The sequence below is a fragment of the Aedes aegypti genome, chromosome 2 (genome assembly GCF_002204515.2).
Source record: "Aedes aegypti strain LVP_AGWG chromosome 2, AaegL5.0 Primary Assembly, whole genome shotgun sequence".
Classification (NCBI taxonomy): Eukaryota; Metazoa; Arthropoda; class Insecta; order Diptera; family Culicidae; genus Aedes; species Aedes aegypti.
The window spans coordinates 263,927,993-263,953,575 of record NC_035108.1 but is presented as its reverse complement, the minus strand read 5'-3'; the positions used below and the strand labels follow the sequence as shown (position 1 = coordinate 263,953,575).

The 25,583-nt window shown below is 37.8% G+C and overlaps 1 protein-coding gene across 13 annotated transcripts in view; it reads left to right on the top strand.

Moving 5' to 3' along the window:
• LOC5570893 (dual specificity tyrosine-phosphorylation-regulated kinase 2) overlaps positions 1-25,583 on the top strand; it is a 414,629-nt gene that overhangs the window by 20,415 nt on the left and 368,631 nt on the right. For 2 of the 13 annotated variants that reach the window (XM_021844974.1, XM_021844971.1), the window contains exon 1: positions 20,467-21,112. The exons of 7 other annotated variants lie outside the window; for them this stretch is intronic. The gene's annotated coding sequence lies outside the window, so the exon portion shown is untranslated. Of the gene's footprint in view, positions 1-20,466; positions 21,113-25,583 lie in introns of those variants that run through there. 4 more of the 13 variants (XM_021844980.1, XM_021844979.1, XM_021844977.1 and 1 more) reach the window with 3 other exon arrangements.

Here is a 25,583-nt window from a genome sequence, read left to right as displayed (position 1 = left end):
AGGTTAATTATCAGAACTCCAGATCTGAAAGACTTCCTGTAAGAGCTGATGTTCCCCAAGGCAGCATTTTGGGACCAATACTATACAATATTTTCACATCTGACTTACCTGAGTTACCACAGGGATGTCAAAAATCCTTGTTTGCGGATGACACAGGCCGCCGAAGGACGAAGCCTGCGTGTCATCTGTAGTCGATTGCAAAAAAGTTTGGATATTTTTTCTTCATACTTGCAAAAATGGAAGATTTCTCCTAATGCTTCCAAAACTCAACTGATAATATTCCCACATAAACCTAAAGCTCTTTATTTGAAACCTTCAAGTAGACATGATGTCACGATGAGAGGGGTTCCAATAAATTGGTCAGATGAAGTTAAGTATCTAGGGCTCATGCTAGATAAGAATTTAACTTTTAAAAATCACATTGAGGGCATTCAAGCCAAATGATATAAATATGTAAAATGTCTCTATCCTCTTATTAATAGAAAATCAAAACTTTGTCTTAAGAACAAGCTTTTGATATTTAAACAAATTTTCAGGCCAGCCATGTTGTATGCTGTACCAATATGGACTAGCTGTTGTAATACCAGGAAGAAAGCTCTGCAGAGAATTCAAAATTAAATTTTGAAAGATTCTGAAGCTTCCTCCCTGGTATAGTACCAATGAGTGAAATAGAATATCCAATGTTGAAACATTGGAACAAATGTCAAATAAAATAATCAATAATTTCAGGCAAAAATCGTTAAAATCTTCTATTGCCACGATTAATTATATACAGTCAAACCTCCATGAGTCGATATTGAAGGGACCATCGACTCATGGAAATATCGAGTCATGGAATAGATATTCTATGAAGAGCTGTTTGAGGGGACCATCACAGTAACCATGATTTTTTGAATTTAGTATGGTTCCATGAGTCGATATCGAGTAATGGAACATCGACTCATGGAGGGATCACTGTAGTTAGGTTAAGTTAGATTAAGATGAAATCAACTCACCTGTAAAAAATCTGAACTGCTACGGCAAATGAAATGTAATATGTTGTTAACAAAATGTTAATAAAATTTTAGATTTGTTTTACCAAATTAGGATGATAGTGTTGTCTAATAACACAGAACACCTAGATATAAGAAATAATTAATGTAATGTTTGGAATGATACTAATGGAGAAATTAAAAAAAAAATCATTACAATCAAGTTGCTTAAGGTTGCATTACCAGAAAACATGTAAGTTATTATGTACTAATTTTAAATAAAACATAACTCGTCCGAATGGCTCGATACCGTTGTCGTCTGTGAGAGTTGCTGCTCTTGGACGCTCTCTCGTCACGTACCAAGCGAGAATACTAACTTTCATAGGGCTTTCCTATTGCGATGTGCTACGAACTACTGTTCACGATCTGTTGCACTATCCGAATATGGTTCTATCAGCTTATTCGAATCAAACTGCTTATCAAAAACATTGTCATTATCTATATCAAAATCTTTTTTTTTTCTCGATAATATTTAGATGTATTTCATAATCACTCAACAATACCTATCATGCTTTTATCTGGATCACCTCCTAAAAATTTGACTAAATCAAACAAGCATTCAATGCTTGATCCTTCTTTTTCATTGATATTTTCTGTGATTGGCATCTCAAATGAAAGATCGTTTCGTCTTGCATTGTTGAAGAGGCTTCATAAGGTGAACGGAAATGGGTGTTGAAATGTCGAACTATGAAGAAAAGTGACCAGCTCCTAGTAGCTTCCCCAACTGTTCTAAGATCCTTTGTTTTATTATTTTTCATACATGCCGGGCAAGTTATTAGCCCAACGATCTTACCACCGAGACCAATATCAAATTTTATGTTCATTGAGATTATAAAACTTGATGCATCCTGCAACTCATGGTCATTCTTCGTGCTGTACAAATCAATGGATAAATGATTGGGATGGAATAATAAAATAAATAAATGCCTTTGCTGGAAATATCCCAAAAGGCGAGAAACGAGTGCATAATGTTCATCAGCGAGGCATAATTTGATTGGTTGAGAGTGATATTGATTTTGGTAGGTTTTGGAAATCTCGGCTGATAAACACTTTTGCAACCCGTCTTTGCCTACATTCCATTTGCCACATTCCGTTGAACTCGCTCTACTCGGAAACGCATTTGAGCTTGCATACCGTAATTCGGAGTGTAGTTGATCAGTGGGGAGAAGTTGATCATTCACGTAACCACATGTATAAACTGTCAAAAGAGCCATGATTCGATTTCAATTAGCACAATTTCTGTGACGTCGTATTACCTGATGATTGCCCTTGATGTTCCTAAGTTCGGTTTGGCATTGCAGATAATTATACCAGGGAAAAACAGATTTTTTATTAAATGTTTGATGAACTGTTGAAGGGTTCTTCTCCAAACAATCGACTATTAACAAGGCTATATAAAGACACCATTTAAATAAACTGTTTCATACATTCCAGATAAGTTCTGTGAACCCAGATTTGAGTTTGCACTGTGGATAAACAATCATTTTCTGAGTAAAAAAATGCATATTTTTGTGCGCGAGTTGCTAATTTCAAAGAAAATTGCATACCTTTAGGCGTTTAATGTGGTGTGTTCTGTAATTTACAACATTCAAATTTAAAATTGACCGATATATCATTATGTTGTAAGATTTCTGAGAATTGATCCAGATTCAGTGATCCCAAATTTAGTGAATAGCATAACTCTTTATTTTAGGAAAATTATCGCAATAATTGATCAACTTCACCCCGGAATCAAAAACTCCACTTTTTGATTTTTAAAAAACATTTTTGTAGTTAAATGAACATTTCGTCGAAATTTTGTTTTTATAATTCGATAGATATCCATCCAGTACATGTTTTAAAAATATATGGATAATAAAACATGCATTCTACTAGGAGTTACAGAACAGAATCGCTAGAAAGTGATCAACTTCACCCCATTTTACGGTACCCAAGATGTCTTCCCTGTCAAGCTTTTCCCAGCGCTTCGTTACTTGCCATTCCTTCAAGCTCCAATATATTTTTGATATCATGAATCATCGAACCGTACAAACGAACAATACTCAGGAAGCTTGACCGATTAGGTATTAGCAATGTAATAAACTTGTTGATAAATAGAAAAGGTTCTCAATTATTGTTCACCTGACTCAAAACGTATATCTAAAAATATAAACAACACAATCCACTATAAATCGTGCAAAAAAGTCGTGCTCCGGTCGTAGACAACAGCGTCATTTCCATTAATTCAATATTAAGACACCTAGCATTGATCACAGATTTACTATTAAGCTTCCGCGTCTTCCAACCGCTAGACAAGATAAGTACACGTTCCTCGATCGGACTAACCGTGTGCTAACAAGATGACCCTAGAGACTTTTCCTGCAAACAGAGGTATAAGTTCACAACCATCCGTCCAAGGCGTGATTCTATCTAGCCTTATAAGGTTTCCCTAATCACACACGAGAACACAGTGAGTGGCCACAGCCAGCATGTCCCGGTCACTTGATTCCGAAGCAAAGTCAAGCTCACCCATGCAAATATCGCACAGAGGTTCAATTTTTCAGAAAAGCGGGCGAAACCCCAATTTCCAATTTGAGTTTTAAAGTGAAAAACAAAGAAAATCATTTATCTACAATATCAAACAGTTGAAATTAAATTCAAGAAATTTAAAAATAAATCCAATATGGTCGGACTCTAAATTACTGCACGTGGAAAGTGGAAGAAAGAAGCAATTTTGTTAGAATGTTGTTCTATGAGAATTTAAACCATGTGACTATGCTCAGAGTACACTCTGCAACTCTAAATAATTTTCCAAAAGACTTTTTAGGGCTATAAATAATAAAGTATTGTGAATGCGGAATTTCTGCCATGTTTTTTTTAATCTAGAACACTGTGTGTCGGTCGTTGTAACTTATTGAGCTTCGTTCGCCCATGGCTTAGAAAGGTTCCGTTCTCATTCTAGGCAGCGATTTCCAATTCCACCGTATGCCTACATTGTCTTCGAATGTCACAAACTGTTGTCTAATTTGATTATCGCGAATGGCACGTGTTGTTCCGGTAGTCGAATGAGAATAGTAGGGTAAGTGAAAATCGATTAATCGTGCCTGCAACGTGCTGCCTGGAGATAATATTTGTTAATTACATTTAACTTTTAACTACCGTAAAACGGGGTATCTTTGATAATGCAAGTAACTTTGATAGTGCGTTACCCATCACATACTAAACGAAATATCCTAATTTATGTTAATCAGTTAGGCAAAACGAATGCAAATCTAAAGAAAATTAGTATGACACTTCATGTCAGAGCTGTTTTCATTTGACTCGAGAACATTTGAGGCTGTATATACAAATCTAGCATACTCTGAGATAACGCCCTAAAAGCCATTGGTAGCCACGTGTGTAGCTCGTTGTTTCTGAGCAAATGAAAAAATAAGCATCCAAACCAACATCACGGGCAGGTAGATAATGACCCTTTCTTCCCCATAGCGTTGTTAAATACCATGAAAATCCATTCAAACGCCCAGAAACAACGAGCTACACACATGGTTACCAATGGCTTTTAGGGCGAGATCAGAAGTTATGCGAGAAATATTAAAAATGGATACGATTTTAGCATTTTCGATACGCTTGCAAACAATCTGTTCTACGATCACTATTTGATGTAGTTTCGAATAGTTGGTCACTTATTTTTGACAGCCTAGTTATTATAGAACTTGAATATGGTGTCAAATCTCTAAGCGAAAAGCATTTTCACAAACTGGGACCATATTTGTAATCTTAGAATTTTCCATATAAAGTGGCATGCAATGCCCTACAAATGGTCGGCGTTAAGTCAGAGTGGACCAAGTGACATTTTTAATTTTTTGAGAAAAATGGGGTTAAAGTCTAACGCTTTGTAATTTTTCAACTCGTTGAAATTTTGGTTAAATATTTCTACACATCTTTGTGTTACTTTCAAACAATATAATGTGAAGTGATAATCACGAAAAATCATAATCCAAACCGATCCAAGAACATTTTTTTGATGGACTATATGTACTTGGTTCACTCTGACTGAACTGAAGATCACCGTTCAGTGAGTTGGTTCACTCTGACTGAACAGTTTCTAGGAAAATAACAATCATTTAATACTTGCAAGGTCAAACTGAGTGCATATCTCTAAGATAAAGAGATCATCAAGACCCTTCGACACCAGTATCGTAAATTCTTCAATAATCCATATCGTCAAACCCGATATCAGTGGCATTACGATAGCTCGAAAATTAAGATTTTGCAGAGTCAGGGCATTGAAGGCCAGAAATTTTCAAATTTGCGTTCAGTCAGAGTGGACCAAGTGATAATCTTGAGTAACGACCAAAATATACTGGTCCAATAAGCAGGTTTTAGGACATTCGATACATACACCATAGAACTACCATAAACTTCTATCGGACTCTGAAATTCACTCAAAAAATACAATAATAAATCAGTTTATTGCATTTCAACACTTGGTCCGCTCTGTCTGCACAGAAATTGTTGAAATTTCTGACCACCCGTCCATATGTAGAAAAAGGTCAAAAATGAAAATCAAATGCATCGAATTAAATAAAATTTATGAATTCCTATTGATGGATGAATAGAAGAATCATTCGATGTTGAAAAATCAGACAAATCTCTTGGAATGTTTTTAACTTTTTCGCATTCCTCAGCGCGCTGATCATTTTTGCTGTTATGGTAATAAGCACTTGGTCCACTCTGACTGCATACTTTTATCGATTTTTATTGATCATCCAAAGTAAATTTATTACATATCTCTCGCAGTTTACAGTATTTATCAAATCTGATCAAAGTGAAATGGAGGTAAGGTAATTACGCATTTAATGATAGAATAATACAATTTTCCCAAGTTTTGTACTTGGTCCCCTCAGACTTAACGCCGACCAAATGTTGCGTCGTTCATTCAAATTTTGTTCGATTTATACTCCATTATCAAAGTTACTCCATAACAGAAAACCAAACTTTCGATTATATGAACCAGATAGACTTTCAGTTATATGAAAAATTATACCTCCATTCAAAACAAATCTTTTGGTAATTTATTAACTGCAATCGATAGCTAGGATGCCAGTTCTTGTTTTAAAAATATATAACATAATTCTTTGAAACAGAATGCATAAATATTCAAGTTTTCTTCGAAAAAACTATCAAAGTTACCGTAATCCGGGGTAACATTGATCAGCGGGGTAAAATTGATCGCAATGACCATCTTCGTAAAAAGCTCGAATCATCATTTATTGATGAAATATTTTCAATGCATGTATGGTCATTCTCTTTCTTCTATTAATGAGCTAATAAACAATAATATTTTTGCGAAAATTAATTTTTATGATTATACATAACGCCATCAAACAATCATGTCTCACATGAGTTCTGAAAACGATATGAGCAAGAGAAAAGCGGTCGCTACTAAAAATGACATCGCCGAAAACGATTCCGTTGTCAAAACTTTCATAAATATGTTCAAAATAGCATAATTTACCAATTACTATAGAGCGTGCAAAATTTCCTTAGGAAATTGCCTACTTTTAGGCGTATTCCACAATCCAAGGTGTTTTTAATTTTAAAATAACTTAAAAAGTAAATGACTTGTAAGAGTTTGGCCTTCATATCCGGCTTCAGGAACCATGATTTTAGTAAGTAATGATCTTTTCAATATTACCGAACGATGTTTTCATGGGTGATCAATGTTACCCCATATCAGCTAAATAAAAAAATCACTTAAAACATTTTATTGAACATGCTTTAAACTTTCAAAAAACAAAATACAGTTAATAGACACGAGCAATTGATGTCAGTACTTGATTTAAAAATATAAAATTAACAACACATGCATTTTCAAATCAAATGTTTAAGAAACATTCAAAAAAATGATCAATGTTACCCCGGATTACGGTACCCCGTTTTACGGTATGTTTAGTTCTTATTGCGTGCATGATCACGATCTGATGAGTTCGAACAAAATTTAATGAATTACGTAACATTTATAGGGCATTGCATACCTCTAGGCGTTTAACGTTATGTGGAAATTTTTGATATACAGTCACCCCACAGTTATGGATCAACTAAGGGTCAATTTTCAGAACAAAGTATGATTAAAAATCATGGTGACGTTGTACAAATCAAAATTACCTTTCTGACACTGCAGAATATAGTAGTTTTTGATAATACACATCAAAATACGTGGTTAATTACCAAAAAGTGTCGATTTCAATAGAAATTCCAAACTATGTCCACCCCACAGATGTGGATCAGTGGGAGAGAAGGATCCCAATTATGGATCAAATCGACTCATATTATGGATCAGAACACTATAAAAGCAATTTATCTGCGAGCTAAACGAATGGTGTGTTAGTGAAAGCATACGTTTTGGCGTTTCTTTCGGAATCGTCTTATCTTTGATTCATAACTGTGGTAAGGGTTTCAATGCCCCACAGTTATGAATCAATGCTTCTGGAAATACGGTTGATATTTTATTTTCTACGGACGAAAGAAATATACTCAAGCATATTATGAATGATTGTGATGCTGTACAGATTTATGGTTCACGTAGGTAAAATGTGTATTGCGAAATTACACCTCTATTTGATAAGATATTCCCGTTTTAATCCACCTTTGATCCATATTTGTGTGCTACCCATAACTGTGGGGTGACAATAAAATCAGAGGGGGTTGTGTACAAGACACGACCGCATGACGTTAGCTACGCCAAGTGATTTTCTGCATTTTAATTTTAGTCGATTGTCATAGTTGCAGCCTTCCTTTAGTTCAAACTCTAAAATAATATCGTAACGGTCGCAACATTATAGATTTTCAATTGACACTCAGTGTATTGCTGTAAGACGTAGTTAACGTCAAAAGAAGAATGAGCAAAAAAGCAGAAATTGGTCTGCTTTTATAGTGTGCTTCCCAACCCACGTGTTTGGTTGCGTAAGAAAGGGGTCGACATTTTCACAATTTTCGACAGTCTATCGTCAAAAATCAAAAATTTTCTAAATTTGAGTAAAATGTTGTATAAAGTCCCGACCGATTGGTGGGAAAATATTAAAAATCTACCGGTAAATAGCTGAATTATTAGTATTCAAAATCTTACATAATTTCGTGACGGTCGCAACATTTTAGATATTCAATTGACACCCAATATATTGCCGTAAGACGTAGTTAACGTCAAAAACATACTTGCTGTATTATATCAAAACATGAGTTCAGTAGTTCATATTTAAGCTTCCACATTTTTAACACACAAAGGTAACATATAGGCTAGCACCAGTGGATTGTTTAGCACCGATATTTCCAACTGTATTACTTACACCTTCAAAAAATGTGAATCTTTCTATGCAAAACGGACCCTAATAAAAACGAACAGACAAAAATCATCATTAGACATCTATAAACTAGAAAACATGGAACTGTGGTGCCAACGAAACCTTTAGCATCCTTGAGAGGAAATGTTTTTTGGTACCGTAAAACGGGGTAACTTTGATAATGCGGGTAACTTTGATAGTGCGAGACCCACAACATATTAAACTAAATAACGAAGTTTCTGTTAATCAGTTAAGCAAAACGAATGCAAAAGGAAAGAGTATTAGTATGACACTTCATGTCAAAGTTATTTTCGTTGGAATCAAGTGCATTTGAGGATTTATATGCAAATATTTAAAATTTACATGATATTAGCTTTTCTTCAACGCTTACAAACAATCTGTTCTACGATCACTATTTGATAAAGTCATAATGAGTTCGCCACTCATCCTTGACAGCCTAGTTATAGTTTTCTTCGAAAAAACTATCAAAGTTACCCCGTTTTACGGTACCGTAAAACGGGGTAACTTTGATAGTTTTTTCGAAGAAAATTTGAATATTTATGCATGCTGTTTCAAATAATGATAATTTATATTTTTAAAACAAGTACTGGCATCCTAGCTATCGTTTACAGTCGATAGGTTGCCAAAAGATTTATTCTGAATGGATGTATAATTTTTCATATGATCGAAAGTAGGTTTTCTGTTCTGGGGTAACTTTGATAATGGAGTATGAATCGAACAAAATTGAATGAATAATGTGCTTTTGTAGGGCATTGCATACCTCTAGGCGTTTAACGTTATATGGAAATTTGTGACTTAGATTACAAAAATGGTCCCAGTTTGTGAAAATGCTTTTCGCTAAAAGATTTGAGACCGTAGTCAACCTCTATGATAACTGGGCTATCAAAAATAAGTGGCCAACTATTCAAAACTACATCAAATAGTGATCGTAGTACAGATTGTTTGTAAGCGTTTCGAAAATGCGAAAATTGTGTCAATTTTAAATATTCGTATAAAAAGCCAATATTCTTTGTTTTTGCATTCGTTTTGCTTAACTGATTAACAGAAATTATGATATTTCGTTTAGTATGTGGTGGGTTACGCACTATCAAAGTTACCCGCATTATCAAAGATACCCCGTTTTACGGTATTTCAATTTGAGGGGGCTTTCTTAGCCGAGTGGTTAGAGTCCGCGGCAACTAAGCAAAGCCATGCTGAAGGTGTCTGGGTTCGATTCTCGGTCGGTTCAGGATCTTTTCGTAATGGAAATTTCCTTGACTTCCCTGGGCATAAAGTATCATCGTACCTGCCACACGATATACGAACGCGAAAATGGCATCTTTGGCAAAGAAAGCTTTCAGTTAATAACTGTGGAAGTGCTCATAGAACACTAATTTGTGAATAAGACTGATGCTTAACAATTCATGTAAAAACCTTACACATTTAAAACAAAAGATTACAATTCTCGCATAACCTGTGATCTCGCCCTAAAAGCCATTGGTAACCGAGTGTGTAGCTTGATGTTACCGAGCCAACGACTAGATTTACACGTTATTCAACAATGGTACTATGAAGAGAAGATCCTCCTCTATCTTCAAGTGGTGATAGTTTTCATCCTGGGCTATTCATTTGCTTAGAAACAAGGAGCTACACACTCGGTTACCAATGGCTTTTAGGGCGAGATCACAAGTTATGCGAGAATTTGTAATTTTGTGATGAAACACGGTTGATCATAAATTCTCTTATATATAAATTTTAGTTTTTTCAATTTCCATTCATTGTTTTTACTCGGGTATATCAAACAAACTGGGCTGACACCAATACATACGGCATCGAAAAGCTCGGCACACATGTTATCATTATTCGAGCTCGAATTTGCCCACCAAGCATCAACATACAAGGCTGCTGCATGACTCTCAGAGCACTCTATGCTCTAAGTTGTTTTCTGCTGAGAAGGTTTTCCGCGCACTCTCATAGTCTCCCGCTCTCGCTAGACTTCGATCACCGGCAGCGCAGCAACACACGGACGGAAAGAAGCATTTGGGAGAAAATGCTTTCACGGCTCACGTTTTTGATAGCGTGTATAGAGACATACACATTTTCCTCGCCTCTCTCCCTGTATACTCCACATTTTTTGGGTGGCAATGGCGTCCGTCCACGTTTGTCCGTACGGCTTAATGCCGGTAGGGTGGAGCATAAATAGATGGCATGGAAACTAGAGATTCGTTCATAAAATCAACCCCTGTATTGATTATGAAATAATCATAAGAAGACGTCATTGCACATCGTATCCTCGAGCTGTGCGTAGGTACTCAAATTCTTTCTGTTCTTGGAAGTTTTTAAACTACCTAAAGCAAAAAAAAAAAAACTACTTCTCAATGCTACTTTTTCTACACATTGATTCCTTTTCAATCCTTGTTTGGATCCGTGCCTTCGATTTTTCGTTGGACCCGTTAGCGAAAGCTAGCGGTGTTAATCCTTCTTGGACACCGTCTTGGAAAAAAAACCTTTTAGGAGGTCTCCTCTTCTTTCGTTTATTCACTGAACATGGTTGCAACTACAAAAAGGAAAGGTGCATTTCTGAATTCACAACTTTTTTCCAAAATAGTGGGGTTTAAAACTGTCACTTAACGTGGGAAGAATGGAAGAAAGGACGTTTCTCCGGAATGCGAACATTCTTCCAAGGGTGAAATGAATAATGTTGATAATTGTATCGAAATGAGTGTGCTGTAGCACGTTTGATCCAGGCAGTCTTAGCGCCCACATAGCAATGACCATTGATTAGTTACTCACCTTATTGATTCAATAAAACATTCATTCTGTATTTTCCCATCAAACGAACCAGACGTATTTTTAATTAGTTCGATACAGAACAATGAGCAATCAGTTCGATGCTCTAGACAAATTTTCCGAACACCAAATCGAAGCAGCCTCTAGCCCAGGCTCTTTGACTCAAGTGAGGAAGCAAAGAGTACCACCTATCGTGGTCAGTTGTTCCGAATTTGGGGGATTTAAGCAGAAGATGTTGAACTCCATTAGGGGAATCAAGGTTTTCTTCCAAATCGCAAAGAAAGCAGACTGTCGCGTTTTGCCGGAAACTCTTAAAGATCGCGAACTTCTTCTCAAACATCTTTAAGAGAAGAAGCACATTTTTTTTACTTATGACGACAAAACTGAACGTTTGTTCAAAGTCGTCTTGAAAGGTCTCTCAAGTGACTATAAGTAACCTGAAGAGATCAAAAATGGAATAAATGATTTACTTGGATTTTCCCCAGTCCAAGTAATCATTATGAAAAAGAACCCAATCTGGAATTGTTCGAAAAGGGCTTTCTCAAGAATATCATTTAGTTCACTCTAACAAAAAAGAACTAAATAATATTGAAGCTTTAGAAAAAGCAAAACTCATGTTCGATGTCCGTGTGACATGGGAACATTTCCAGAAACCTGGAGGAAATTACCAGAACCCCACACAGTGCCGTCGGTGCCAAAACTGGGGTCATGGTACAAAACATTGTCGCATGGATGCTAAATGCATGATTTGCGGAGGTTCTTCTCACGCCAAGGACGTCTGTCCAGTGAAGGAAGATACCACCAAGTTCATATGCTCTAATTGCGGGGCTAATCATAAGTCAAATTTTTGGGATTGTCCTTCACGCAAAAGAGTCATTGAGGCTCGTGCCAGGCAGATGAAAGATAATATCCGTTACGATAACTGTCGTTTACGGTAGAGTATAGAGTAATACTCATTTTTCAGTTAACGATCGCTTGATTAGGAATCATACCCATCAGGAAGATCATAATCATGCTCATTCACAAACTAATTTTAATCCGTCGGGTAGCCGTTCGAATCTTCTAATTTCGAATGTATCTACCCACGGAAAATCCTTTGCCGATATCGGAGCAGGTAATTTTGAACTCCTCCTATACGTACTATAAGCAGTGCTGGAAAGCGTCAATGTAAATATAGGGTGTCGCGCGACTTTAACACAGATTCTTCTCTCACTGTCATCGGACGGCGAGACAATGACAGAAGCTTTTTTCAAATTCTCCTCCATTTTTCCGTCGCTACGTCTTGTGACGGAATTGTAAACTAGACCATTTTTATTTCATTATCAGATATGATTGTTATATATATATTGCTAGAATCATGAAAGGATATCCACTTTACTTATCAAACACATTTGCTTCCCGAAATTTTCCTAAATAAGATAACTTTACAATTGCTCTCATGAGAGCCCCGTCATTGCGACCTGACGGAGTGAGCATATGAAATATAGCTTCGTCTAGTGACAGTGAGAAGACTGGTTTCGTCAGAGTCGCAAAGCCGGTCATGATTTTTAACATTTTTTTGACTATGAGTACCCATTCTACTTGTTTAAAATCAAATGGAAAAAAACCCTACCGCCACAGGAAACTTCTACTCCACCTCTTCGTCTACCAAAACGTCTAACGAAAAATCATCAGATAATGTACCCACTTCAAGTGATATATCTGTCTCTGATTTTAATTTTCTAACTGAACTATTCAATCTAATCATTGATGCAATGTTCAAAGCCACCACTATGACTGAAGCAGTCCAAGTAGGTGTGAAATTTACTAATCAAATTGTTATTGGATTACGTTTTTCTAATGGATCCAAATAATAATTTAAATATTTTAAATTGGAATGCTTGTTCTCTGAATGGTAAAGAGGAAGAGCTGTTTAATTTTCTTACAGCTAATAACGTGCATATAGCAGTAATTACTGAAACGTATTTGAAACCTGGATCCAAACTTAAAATAGATCCTAACTTTTTTGTTTATCGTAATGATCGTCTTGATGGGGCATGTGGGGGAGTTGCAATCATCATTCATCAGGCGTATAACACATCAACTGTATTCGTCATTTGAAACTAAAGTTTTTGAAACTTTAGGTGTTTCTATTGAAACACAGCTTTATAAATATACTTTCATAGCTGCCTATTTGCCTTTTCAATGCTCTGGACAGCCATTTAGTTTGCTCCAAACTGACTTGCAAAAATTGACTGGAATATATATGAAACATATAACGATAGTAATCTTGATGTTAACATTTCTTTTGGATACACTACCCCAATGCCCGTCGAACTCCGTATGCCCCACTGTTACCGGTGATGAATTACCACACCCAGTGCGCATTGAGGGGACCGGCCACAAGCCAATAGGCCTTTTCATGTGACACATCCGTCTATGCATTTGCTTACATCGGTGGAGGACCGGTGCTAACACGGGCCTGTCATTTTCATAGAAGAACTGTCAAAGTGCTTCCCGATCAGCTGATTTGAGACGTCATGTGAATAGGCCTATAAACACACACCACTACTACAATGCATCGAAACGACAATGGAGAGAGGAAATCTTCTTCGTGTCGGTCATGAATTGAGGTGCCCTTGATGGAAACAGAAAAAAAACTACTACGATTTAAGTAAAATAACCTTTTGAATTCGAATTATTGGAGGCAGAATACGTATTTAAAGTTATGGTATTGCTAATATTACATCAGGTATTGCAAAATGGCATATAAAAATGAAATGTTACTTGTAAAACATATGCCTCTTGTTACAGCCTAGATAGCGCATTGTTCTTAAACGGGTTAACAATTGGCTGAAGTCCAAATCCTATCAAGTAGTGCCGACTGAATGGTGAGATCCTGATTGAATTGCTTTTCATTGACGAATAGTCCATTCATAATTTTGTAGCCTAAATCCATGAATTGGAAAGTATATCTGTTAAGATCTGTTAAGTTACGAACAAGGCTACCTAGGGTAAGAGACCTTATGTCATTCTCAGGTTGTTAGCAATCCTACTATGATTTATCAGTAGAAGCATTAACCTAAGAATGCTAATGTCGCTGCTGTTCGTGTTACCAACATCTAGTTTGCCACGAACTGACAGCGTGAGTACCGGGCCTCAAAGTGTCAGATCAATTTTAGAAACCAGAACAACGACACGGTATTGAACAAACAATGAAAATCCATAATTTAAGGTAATAATAATTAAAATCAGTTTTGTGTCAACAACGCCACTAGCGTTCTACTACTAATATTTCTATTGATTTATCCTTATGCAGATTCGTCAGCAGAAATTGTAAATATTTAGCGAAATATTGGAAATCTCCGTTGAGTGGTAGCGTACACTACAGTATGACCTACATTATCAAAAATACGAATGGATTCTTATACTATTTTATCTCGCAAGAATTTTGTAATTCTTCTGAGCAATAAATTTACGAAATCAAACAAACCCTACCGCCCAACAATTTCTTTACAAACAAAACTTGATATGCTCTTGAAATTTAAAAAAAATCCATTGTTGAAGCCAGGGGCATTGATATTCCAAAATGTGAAAATTTGAATCCATGATTATAAACGATGATCTTAAACTCTTCTTTTTTATGTATTAACGACACTTTACAAAAGGGTGCATTCGTGTCGAACTAAAGCAGTTTTAAATTTACAATTCATAAAACAAATCTTGTTTCATTACAATTTTTTGTAAAGCTCTGTTTCATGTAAAAACTTTAATAAATTTTTCGTTGCTTCTTCTTCATTCGCTAGGGCGTCTCTCAAGCTTGTCATGCTCACATTGTTCTGCTCCCTCTCCTTTTCATATTTTGTGCATTGCAGAATTAAATGTCGCACGTCTACTGTTGTTCCACAACTTTCGCAGGTTGGTGGGGGTTCCCTTTATAGCCAAAATGTTTGGGTTAGCCCAGTGCCGGATTTGAGGTTCGGGGGCCCAGGTTAGATTTCAGAAGGGCCCCCTTTCTTAATACAAAATTCAGTACGTTTAAGAATTCCACAAGCTAACGTACTGAATTTAATTTGTATACACAAGGGGGTGTAAATGACACTTTTGAGCTATCTACATTGAGAAATCTGACTGTTTCTAGCTTTCCAATAGTTTAAGGTGATTTTTATGTCTAACGGGAAAAATATCATAATTCGTAAAAGATAGGCTCGTGTTTTGGCTCCTGTATAATTTGTATGCAATGAAAATTGTTGAAAACTTCAAAGCAATTTTACTCCAAAGTAGCTGAATGCTACTCATAAAAAACGCCCTTCTCTTCTCAGGATAGCTGATATCCAGCAAAGTTTCTGGCATTCATCATCATCACAACATCCTGAGATTAAACGAACTAATTATCTTTTATGGATCATTTTGAAATTAATAGAGGGTTCTTTCAAGTTATTCCGTCCTCGGAATAATTAGCATAACTATTTTATAACCGTTTGACTTTATTAAGTACGAGATTCCAGATTCTTTAGTCGCCGCATGCCTTGGACAAAAAAAACTATAGTCTTTATATTCTGTGGATTTTATTTAAAGTTAACTTTAAGCCTGAATCTAAAGAAAACTTCATCAACTACAACATAGCTAAAAAAATGACTCAAGAAAAATTTTGGAGATTTTGGCTTAACATTTATGTTTTTTTAATACATTGAAAGATAAAAATTGACCAAACCTTAAATTTGCCCCCTTGGAACCCCCCCCCCCCCCCAATCCAGGCCTGGGTAAGCCGCGTATGACCGATCCTTAGCCGTGTAAGCACACATCTTGATGTTAACATTTCTTCACAAACAAAACTTTATATTGACAATGGTCTTGAAACTTTAACAAATTCCATTGTTGAAGCCAGGGGCATTGCAATACCAAAAATTGAATCCGTGATTATAGACGACGATCTTAAACTCTTGATCAGTCTTAAAAACGTGAGGAGAATAAGAAAAAAATAACATTATGAAAATAAAGTTTCATAATTGAACCCTGGCTCTAAGCCCTTTTGAAAATTATCTAAAATTTTGTAAAAACCTCAGAAGCCAATACCGGCATTGAAAAAGGAAAACAAATTATTACTAACTAATGGCGAAAAAGCTCAAAAACTTGCTTTGCAGTTTGAAAACGCGTACAATTTTAATTTAGGACTTACCAGTCCAATTAAAAATCAAGTTACTCGAGACTTCGAAAATATTCTCAATCAAGAGAACGTTTTCGTAAAATTCCTGGGAGACTGATTTGGAAGAAGTGAGAACTATTATTAAAATAATAAAAAAAAATTAAAAGTTCCTGGCGATGATGGAATTTTCTACATCCTCATCAAGAAACTTCCAGAAAGTAGCTTATCATTCTTAGTTGATATATTTAACAAATGTTTTCAATTAGCATATTTTCCTGACAAATGGAAAAATGCTAAAATTGTTCCAATTTTAAAACCAGACAAATATCCTGCAGAAGCTTCTAGCTATCGTCCAATCAGTCCAATTTCCTCCATCAGTAAACTTTTTGAAAAGGTCATTTTGAACAGAATGAAGGCCCACATCAACGAATATTCAATTTTTGCCAATAAACAGTTTGGATTCCGCCATGGACATTCGACCACTCATCAACTTTTACGTGTAACAAATTTGATTCGTTTCAACAAATCTGAAGGCTATTCTACTGGTCTTGATCATCGAGGCACAGAAAAAGCATTCGACAGGGTTTGGCATGAAGGCTTGATTGTGAAATTGAAAAATATCCAACATATTGAGCATTTTGCACCTTATTTGCACAGTGCACATTTGCACACCTCTCTCTCTCACACACACTCCCATTACAGTTTGACAGCTGTCATTTTTCGTCTTTGTTTTGTTTATCATTTGTGCGAACCAAAACACCTTAAAACATTTTTTCAGGCAAAAATTGTGCATAAATCGGGATTTCCATCAAACATTAGGTGATTCGTCTTCAACACTCATCTCTGTTCGAAATTCAATGTGTTTTAGTCAGCAATAGCGATGTTTGACTCTCTTTACTCTTTACGTCCTAGCCAACATCATCGAATTTCACAATGCATTCCGAACATTGCCAGAAACGCCGCCGCAAGAACGCTCCAATTCCTGGTGCAGAATTCACACCTACAGATGACGGGTTCAGTTCGTTTCTCAACGTTGAGTACGTGAGGGAACCGATGGAGATGAACAACGAGGCAGACCAGGTTACCGGAAGTTCCTCCGCCAGTGGAAATGCCGATCCGCTCTTCGAGAATGACCTGCATCTTGAAGCGGGAACCAGATCCGATTCAGAAGACGATTTTGCTGATCTCAACGTTTTGGATCCAGCAACCAGTGAGTTCTCCAGGGAAAAACTTCCGGATGGACTTTACGGCTGCTGGCTGTTAGTTTCTGTTCGCGTATTTAAGGGTCATTCGTAGGGAAAAGAAGCCGGTAAGTGGGGTGTAGCTTGGATGAATTTTTACACCAGTGCTGATTGCTTTCGAGAAAATTTCTGAAGCAAGAGGTCCTATTCCGACGTGACGATAATGGCGTTGCTGATCCTTTTTGGAATGCGAAGAATGTTTGGTTTGCATTGTTTCGGGATAAATCCGATCACCGGTACTATCCGGTTGATAAAGTAACCACAGACAAACAGACGTAACTGCTAGAACAATTATCAATTCAAAACATAGTCTCGCTAACATTAACGCCCAATGCTAAAACCACTGTGTTTGGCCAACCGTGAACTAGGCTGCGGTAGTGCACAAACGTCAAACTCGAACAAAAGTAATGCGAGCGCCACGAGTGACCCGTCGGCCAACTACCAAGTATTAGCATTGAGCGTTATTTTGCTGTACGATGAAAATAATTCAAGTGTTACGTCTGTTTGTCTGTGAAGTAACAGTAAACTTACTGCAGAACTGGAGGATGAAAGAAATTTATTTGCTTTTGTACGTTTATTCGTTGTCTGTCAACAACAGAAGCGTTTTCAAAACGGTTAAAGACAAGCTTTTGGAACCTGCGGCAAGGGATAAGGTCGGTGCAGCTTCCAACAAAGCAGTGGAGGTGTTCGTTAAAAAGCTGCGTGAAAAACATGGTGAAAACTGGAAAGCACAGGACAAACTGGGCAAATGCCATTTTTACCGCAGAGCCTCATCTTCAGTAGCAAATGACGAACGAAACATCTCGCCAAATTGTTTGCTGTCCATGAGCAGCCACAGTTGAAAACTAACCGTCGTAGCTTTGCTATGGCCCACAATGTAAATGCCGGCATGATGAAGTTGTTTCCATCCGTGAAGCTTTCACTGACTTGGAAACAACAGTACAAACCTTGATTGTAAAAATGCAAATGATGAAGCGTCGAATCGAAGCGTTGGAGACACGAGATTTGTTGGGCCAATCGTTTATTTCCGCAGCTGAAGAAACCGTTCGAGTAGAATAAAGGCCTTTTCTGAATCATTGGCGAGTCGATTTTCAGAACAAGAAGACCTTGATCACCTTTAAAAATGATATTAAAGTTGTTTTATTAATGGCTCTGTTGTTGAATTGAAAATAAAAGGCGGATTGGTTTGTCAAACCAAAAAATCAAAGCAAATTCTGATTTTTTATTACTATCCTAAAACAATATTAATAAAAATTTAGAAAATCAGTTCTTTCTTCTAGCATTTTCTTCATATCCAAGATTAATTAGATGATCTTCCAATTCAACTGTAGGGTCAAATCGACCTACTCTGATGTAGCCGCATTTCTTAAACAAGTTTTCCATCGGGTATTTTGAGTATTGCTCCATAATTTAATCCGTTTCATATGCTGTTTAATAAGTCCAAAAATAATTTCTATCGGGTTATAGAATGGACAATAGGCCGGAAGAAAAATAGGTATAATTCCAAGGGAACGAAGATAGTAAATTATCATGGCGTCGCAATGTATGCGAGCACCATCAAGAATCCAGATAGAATGTTGACCAGGGTACTTTTCAACTTCTCCAGTGTTTGCAAACATTGCGCAGCATTCAAAAAAATTGGTTCTGTTGAATGTTCCATCTGTGCAAAAGACTTCTTCCATTCTGTTCTGTATTTGGCAAATTGAGGAAGCAATTATATGGTAATTTTGAAAGTTTTTTCGAACATATGCTTGGCTTCATGAAGATATAGTGTTGGTTAAAATACAATTCAACTAGCCAGGATCGTTTCTCCGTGCCAATTTTTTTCGCATCCCGAGCATACTTCTTCCGTGAAAAAAAAAACATTTTGTTGATAGCTTGAAATCCAGTTGGCAATGGTTGTTTTATGCTTCCGGTAAATTTTAGATAATTTAGCCTTAGAAAGCCCCTGAAAGAAAACACCTGTATGGCTATTGTACACGGTATTTACCGACGCTCGGCGACTAGAAACGTTTTGTAGAATATCTGCCATTTCACGAATTATACAATTATGTTCAATTGTTTGTTTTTATCCATAACACAACTTGAAAATAAACAAGTTTCGTTGCAATGGACCGATGCACGAGTTCACTAATTTGACGTTTGAGCGGTGCCGAATTCACTGGTTTCCATGGTCACATAAATAACATGGCACCGCTCAAACGTCAAAAAGTGAACCCGTACATAGGTCCATTAATCAAACTGCTTTAAATAATTTTGAAACGTCGTAGCTTTTAAAGCATACGCCTGCTGATGTTAGTGAGTGTGTAAATTGTATCTAGGAAATGAAAAACTTCATTAGAATCTAAAAATTCGTGCAATCAATACATTGTTAGAATGACTCAAAGATATCTGTCAGGTAAATTATCAGAACTCCAGGTCTAAAAGGCTATCTGTAAGAGCTGGTGTTCCTCGAATCAGTATTTTCAATCAATGTTATACAATATTTTTACATGTGACTTACCTGAGTTACCTCAGGGATGTCAAAAATCTTTGTTTGCGGATGACACAGGCCTCTCCGGCAAAGGACGAAGCCTGCGTGACATGTGTAGCAGTTGCAACAAAGCTTGGATATTTTTTCTTCGTTCTTGCAAAAATGGAAGATTTCTCCTAATGATTCCAAAACTCAACTTGTAATATTCCCATATAAACAAAAAGCTTTTTATTTGAAACCTTCAAGTGGACATGTTGTCACAAAACGTTAACAAAATGTTAATCTCAGTTAAACTTAGTTTTTCTACTAAAGAAATTTCAAAAATTTTACAAAGTTGCGCCACCCTATCGCAGCAACATACTCCGCGCGCACCCATCCGATATGTCTGGTAGTGTCCACGGTTGGCGGCGGCGGCAGCGGCCTGATGCTTGGTTTGCAGTCTCTGCAGCCTTGCTCGGGTGGCCTTACTCTCGATTCTCCACGGTAGCCCAATTCAGTCCCGGACGCAACGCTGCACGGTACGGTTGAGATTTGCGAGTTCCGCTCCCTATGTGGTAATCTGCTTTCGGTCGGTGTCCAACCCCCAAATGTTTGTATGCTATTAATTGTTCTACGACATCTAAACCGGAGGAAAAGTGGGCCTCGCAAGTGTGCAATTCGCGAAAGGGTCGAGGGAGATTGAATCAGCTTCTGTCCAACACTGGCCATCCATCGGGAAAAAGGAAAATTTCTGCTTTACAGTCAGAAGAGGAAGGGAAAATCTACTGCCATTGAAACGTGTGCGAAAACATCGAAGTGCGAATTTATTACTGCGAGAGCGTTGAAAATTTGCGCAGAAAATCACTCAGTCTGCGAAGGGATGTTGTGCATTCGTGAGCTGATGTTTTTGATTAGGTGATTAGTTTTAAAATAAAACGGATTGCAGTAAAGTGCGAAAAACGTGCACTTTTGCTGAGAGCAATTCCCAAGTTAGTGCAGATCGAAATAATCTGTAGTGAGAAAAAAATTCCATCGAGTGTTAGTTTCGTGAAGAATTTACTAGAGATAAATTTATTCATGAGAAGAAAAAACAGCTTGGAAACAGTAACTCCAGAAAGCAGCTGATTATAAACCATCAACTATCTGCTAAAAAGGTATTTGTACGGACATTTTTCTTTGAATTCTAAATAAAAGTTTTTACAAACATCCTTGGTTTGCTTTCAATACGCCCGAGATCCTACTTTCCACTAGGTATCCACTTTATCCTTTCTCGCACACAAAACAACGACCATTATAATTGCGAATGGCTGCCTAGTAAACGAATGGAAAACGAAAACACTTTTGGCCCTTCAGCCATAGAAGGAGAAGAGAACGGAAACGGAAAGGATGCAGCATCCACGGCCAGAACAAAAGCCTTTCCAAGGACAATTGGGTGCGCTGGTGTGCGAAGGGGCGAGTGTGGCGCAAAAGCACTTTCCATTTGTGTTTGTGCATGTGGCTCCTCTCATCTCACATTTCACGTTTTCCTGCAGGCATGAGAGGCTTGTGCGGTGGGTGTTAGGAGCAGCAAGGAGCAAGCATTTTCCGGCTGGCACCAGTTCGCAAACAAGGATGACGGCTGCTGGCTGATGGCTGGTGTCCTTTTTTCTCGACGGCTTGGTCATAAATGTGCACATACGCATACATATGGATGCGAAAATTGGAATGTGCAGAGATTTGATGCTTCTCAAATTGGATGTAAATCGTAATGCAGAGGACTGAGGGTGGGATGATTCAAGTTACCACACAGTGTTTAGCCTTTGGAGTCTCGTTTCATTAACCGAAGCATTTGGCTGTGTTTGTAATGAGAATGTTTTAATTAAAGTGATGCTGAACTAGTATAATATGTTTGTGTGTCGCCCACACATCGCTTAAATGATGGCTTCGTAGAATGCAATACTTGCTTTGGTAGTTTCAGTTTTAGTTTAGCTGATTCAGCATCACTTTAATGAAAACCTTCTCGTATCATTATTTTGTTTACTCTAATGATCCTTGATTCAAATTGTACTAAATTGACTAAGTCAAGCAGAATGTACGTAGGATACAGAGCCACTTGAACACTTCTATGATTCACTTTGACATGAGAGGTTTTATTCGGCCGAATTGTCTGAAACTTTGCAACAAAATACGCTTTAATACTAAATGCGAGCTCTGTAGTTTTAGAAAACCCCACTGCCGAAGTGAATCAAAAGTGCCAAGTATTGGATCCGGCTCCCCATAATATTACCTTTTGCGTTAAGGTGATACGGGAGACCGTGTTATTTTCCCTATGTTTTGTTTCACTCTAACAATGGATCATTGAAGGTAGTTTTTGCAAGTGCTCACCGCATCAAAACAAAGGCGCCACTGTATATGGAATTTAACATTGTGACAGCATTGCTGTTCTGTCAAACACACAAGGCTACGGTGGCGCAATTTATGCTTTCCATAGCGGCCGTTTTGGTTATGTTAATGATCCATTCGCATCAAAACTTTGCAGAAGTAAATCTCTAGTTTTAATGAACCAATGAAGCTGAAAATTTAATGGATTGTGCACTCCATATGTAGAATTATATGATAAAATTTTCACATCGAAATATGGAGTGGTTCTTGAGATTTGCTTCTTCAAACGGATGGGGTGATTATAATGATGTCCCGTGCGGCCTTAAGCTATGCTTATAAAGCCTTACACGTAAAAAAATGGAGACGATATAGGGTAATTTACGGCACCATTCAACTATTATCGGCAATCAAAATTAAAACACCAAATTCTCAGTATTCTCATATCAAAGCACATCAATAAAAACATTCAGATGAATCTTTGTTCTGCCAACTTTCTGCTGACGTGATTTCCGAGACTGAACAAACAATTTCGTCAAACATATCACCAATTGAAATGAAAACGTTTCAAAATGCGGTTGATTCAAAGCTGTCGAACAGATTTGCCTGCAGTTCTTATGGGAAAGGCTGCCGAAAAGAATGAGGCTGCCGACAATAGTCACACTGACATGAGATGTTCGAAGTGTTGTAGAAAGGTCTGCAAAAGACTTTTAACAAGTCTGTCGATGTGAATCGATAGAGGATTGAGCTTATGTTCAAGAAAGTATATCTGCTTATGTTCAAGAAAATTACAAAATAGTAACTGTTTGGGCCGGCGTTCGCGCCAAAACATTCATTGGGTTATATTTTCGGATAGTACGAAACAGAACATGGAAATCGATATTGTTGAATGTTGAATCATTATGTCTGCTCTCAAATGCATGAAAAGGGTTTTAATGATTACTGGTTTCAATAGGTTCAAATAGTTCAATTTGCACCGTATCTCAGGGCAAATCAAACTGTTTGGTTTCTGAAACTAAAACTGCCTTGAGAGAAATGTCATGAAGCACCATGTGCTATCGATTTTGCCTTTGTCTTTCACTGTTTTGTTTTGGTGTTTGGTCTTCCACCACCACCGAAGGGAGTGCAAGGTTGCCAGTTATGCGATCTTTTACATTAATTCCAATGAAATAGTTTGTTTCTTAATGAATTTGTTGAACGATTATCGGCAACCGCCTCCGAGCAAAAAAAAAAATAGGTGTGATCAACGAAGTGCACCAAAAATTCATATTTCAAAACAACCTGAAATAAATAATTAATGAAGATTGCAATCTGTAGACTCATTTACATTTCAATTTACATAATGACAGCTTGTCCCGTAGTTAAATTTGCCGAGGGGTGATTAAAAAGTGATTTCTATACTTACTTTAAACGCGTTTTAAAAATAATTCCAAGGCGCGGAACAAGCCAATTCTGTTATGTGACTTGGTTGACAGAATGGGGCATGACAGAAAATCACAAAGCAACAGAAATTACTCGGACCGTGCTCAGGGGTTCGCAAGCTGTATTCTCACGTAACATCCTGGACGTAATCTTGAGCACATCATATTGTTTCTGAGATTTGGACCGCGATTAAAAAAGGTTGAACAGACCACTTTCACGACATACCCCGCTTAGGTGCTATTTTTTAAACCAAGTTATATATTTTTTGGTTATGGTGATTCAGGTACAGGTTTCAAAAGGCGCCGCCTTTGAGATGATGTGTGACCTCTGGGCTTTTGGGAGGCTGTGTGTCATCTAGGGACCTTAGGAGAGTACACCGGGCCCTTTCACGAGTCTATTTCAATTGTATTGCATTAGTTTACACTCGTGAGGTCTTCGTGATGTGAATATTTCTCCCATTGGTTTTTGTCGAGGAACGTTAATTGAACATTTTGGTTTGGCGGTACAGCGAGTTACTCATTTTTTTCATTTATTTTGTTAACATCTAAACAGATAACACTGAATCAACAATTTCGCGCCACAATAATCGGCTCGTGGCCGCATCTCTCCATCCTCGGTTCAGCCCCACGCTCGCCAAATCGATGCGCACTTGTCCACCCACCCAGCTCGCTGCGTTTTACGTTTTCTTGTACCAACCGGATACGACGCGAACACCATTTTTGCAGGGTTGCTGTCCGGCATTATTGCAGCATGCCCTGCTCATCGTATCCTTCCAGCTTTGACCACCCTCTGGATACTGGGTTTGTCGTAGAGTTGGGCAAGCTCGTGGTTCATCCTTCGCCGCCACACACCGTTAACCTTCACATCGCCAAAGATCGTCCTTAGCACACGACGTTCGAAGACTCCAAATGCCTGCAAATCCTCTTCGAGCATCGTTCACGTTTCATGCCCGTAGAGTACTACCGGCTTCGTGAGCGTTTTGTACATGGTACATTTGGTTCAGATGTGAATCTTTTTTGACCGCAGCTTCTTCTGGAGGCCATAGTAGGTCCGACTTCAACTGATGATGCGCCTCCGTATTTCACGGGTATCGTTATTGTCAGCCGTCAGCAAGGATCCAAGGTAGACGAACTCGTCGACCACCTCGAAAGTATCCCCGTCAATCGTTACACTGCTACCTAGGCGAGCCCTGTCGCGCTCGGCCTCACCAGCTAGCATGTACTTTGTATTGGTCGCATTCACCACTAGTGCAACTTTTGCTGCCTCGCGTTTCAGGCGGATGTACAGGTCTGCCACCTTTTCAAATGTTCGGCTGACAATGTTTTTTTTTTTCTATCTTTATTAACGAGATTTTTAGCCCTGGGCTAGTTCATCTCGGGACCAACGGCTTTACTTCCCTTCCGAAGGAAGTCGTCACTACTGAAATTTTTAGTGACTATCTCGGGGATGGGATTCGATCCCAGGTCCTCGGCGTGAGAGGCGTGTGTTCTAACCCCTACACCAGGTCCGTCCCCCTCGGCTGACAATGTCCATATCATCCGCGAAGCAAACAAATTGACTGGATCTCGTAAAAATCGTACCCCGACTGTTAAGCCCTGCTCTCCGCATAACACCTTCTAGCGCAATATGAACAACAGGCACAAAAGCCCATCACCTTGTCGTATTCCCCGGCGGGATTCAAACGACTGGAGTGTTCGCCTGAAACCTTCACACAAATTTACACACCTTCCACCTTTGTAGTGTAAATTTGCGATAAATCTGGCATTCCATTTATGTGCATATGAATTTTATGATTATTTAGCATCAAAGATTTGTTTGAAATTCTTAGAATTTTAGCTAAAAATC